The sequence below is a fragment of the Perca fluviatilis genome, chromosome 9, assembly GCF_010015445.1.
Source record: "Perca fluviatilis chromosome 9, GENO_Pfluv_1.0, whole genome shotgun sequence".
NCBI lineage: Eukaryota > Metazoa > Chordata > Actinopteri > Perciformes > Percidae > Perca > Perca fluviatilis.
The window spans coordinates 22501-25000 of record NC_053120.1 but is presented as its reverse complement, the minus strand read 5'-3'; positions in this window follow the sequence as shown (position 1 = coordinate 25000).

Here is a 2500-nt window from a genome sequence, read left to right as displayed (position 1 = left end):
AAAAGGTGACAAAAAGGCAGAAAAAGCTGACAAAAAAGTGACCTAAAAGGCAGCAAAAATGTGACAAAAAGGTGACAAAAAGTCAGCAAAAAGCTAACAAAAAAGTGACCTAAAAGGTGACAAAAAGGTGACAAAAAGTCAGCAAAAAGCTGACAAAAAGCTGACAAAAAAGTAACCTAAAAGGCAGCAAAAAGGTGACAAAAAGTCAGCAAAAAGTCAGCAAAAAGTCAGCAAAAAGCCAGCAAAAAGCTGACAAAAAAGTGACCTAAAAGGCAGCAAAAAGGTGACAAAAAGGCAGAAAAAGCTGACAAAAAAGTGACCTAAAAGGCAGCAAAAGGTGACAAAAAGGCAGAAAAAGCTGACAAAAAAGTGACCTAAAAGGCAGCAAAAAGGTGACAAAAAGGCAGAAAAAGCTGACAAAAAAGTGACCTAAAAGGCAGCAAAAAGGTGACAAAAAGGCAGAAAAAGCTGACAAAAAAGTGACCTAAAAGGCAGCAAAAAGGTGACAAAAAGGCAGAAAAGCTGACAAAAAAGTGACCTAAAAGGCAGCAAAAAGGTGACAAAAAGGTGACAAAAAGTCAGCAAAAAGCTAACAAAAAAGTGACCTAAAAGGTGACAAAAAGGTGACAAAAAGTCAGCAAAAAGCTGACAAAAAGCTGACAAAAAAGTAACCTAAAAGGCAGCAAAAAGGTGACAAAAAGGCAGAAAAAGCTGACAAAAAAGTGACCTAAAAGGCAGCAAAAAGGTGACAAAAAGGTGACAAAAAGGCACCTTCTGCGAGGCAAAATCCCTGTTTGTCTCTATGGAGTCTGGTGGGGGGACCTTGAGTTTGAACCATGTGCTGTAAATCCTTGGCTTGTTTGTGCTGAGCGCAGCGGTCTGGCTGCACGTTTGCTTTTTCATTTGATTTGATTTAGTTTACTTTAACGAGAGCCAGTAAAACGTGCCGTGACACCCTGAGCCGTTAACGTGTAAACAGCCGCGACAAAACAAGCCGCCAGCGGCCGGCCAATAAAAGATGAAAACCCATTTAAGCTGACGGAGGATCAGCCGAGTGTCTGCGGTCAGTCGATAACCCAAACAGACCGGCCGACCGGTCGCATCGGGCCGAGACCGCCACACAGGACGCCAAGGTCACCGCACGAGCTTCAACACACACACACACACACACACACACAGAGAACAATCCAATTATAATATCAATACGCTCTCTGCTGTTTGGTAAAGTTACACTCAGGACCTCTGATTGGCTCACTGCAGCAATACTACTTTAGAAATACTATACTCAAAAACTATGTTCCCCTTTTAACTCCGCAGTGCCTAAACTTCATCACGCATACACACACACACACACACACACACACACACACACACACACACACACACACACACACACAGAGACACACACACACACACACAGAGACACACACACACACACACACACTCTGCATTGCCTTCACATGCAGTCAGAAATGTGTGATTTGAAAGATGAAGACGTTATCGGTGCAGAAACCTCCTCCTCCCTTTTTATTTTATGTGTGTGTGTGTTTTTGTGTGTGAATGTATGTGTGTATGTGTGTATGTGTATGTCCATGTCCGTGTCTGTGTCTCTGTGTCCATGTGTGTGAATGTATGTGTGTGTGTCTGTGTGTGTATGTGTGTGTGTTTGTTGTGTGTGTGTGTGTGTGTGTGTCTGCATGTGTGTGTGTCTGCATGTGTGTCTCTGTGTGTGTGTTCGTGTGTGTTTGTGCGTGTGTGTGTGTCTATGTGTCTGTGTGTGTGTTTCTGTGTGTGTGTGTGTGTGTGTGTATGTGTGTGTGTGTTTCCGTGTGTGTGTGTGTCTGCATATGTGTGTGTGTCTGCATGTTTGTGTGTGTGTGTCTGTCTGTCTGTGTGTGTGTGTCTCTGTGTGTCTGTGTGTGTGTATGTGTGTCTGCAAGTGTGTGTGTCTCTGTGTGTGTCCGTGTGTGTTTGTGCGTGTGTGTCTCTGTGTGTGTCTGCATGTGTGTGTGCGTGTGTGGGGGTGTCTGCATGTGTGTGTGTGTGTCTGCATGTGTGTGTGTGTCTGATATGCATTTTGTTCCAAATATGGTCATCTCTTTAATGAACTACTAATAATCTGTATCACTCGACCTCCCCCACCTCCCCCCCCCAAGTTCACATGTGGGTCAGACCTGACCGGTGTCCCTCAGACAGGAAGTCCCCTCTGCTCCGACAGACACTCTGTCCATAAATAACTGTATGAAAGATGAGGCAGCCAGGCCGAGCACAATAACCCTCTGAACCAGAGAACCTCTCCTCATCGATTATGGAAATGTCTCCGCTGCTGACCCCGGCTATCACGAGCCTTAAGCATCGATTAACGACGCACGGGGAAATACTTTGGCTGTTAAATCGAGACGCTCATTCGATTAGCTTCCCCCTGCTGCCTGCACACAACCAACGGCCATTTAAAGGGCCTTTCATTTCTGCGTAGGAGCTGTGTTGTGTGGAAATTGAA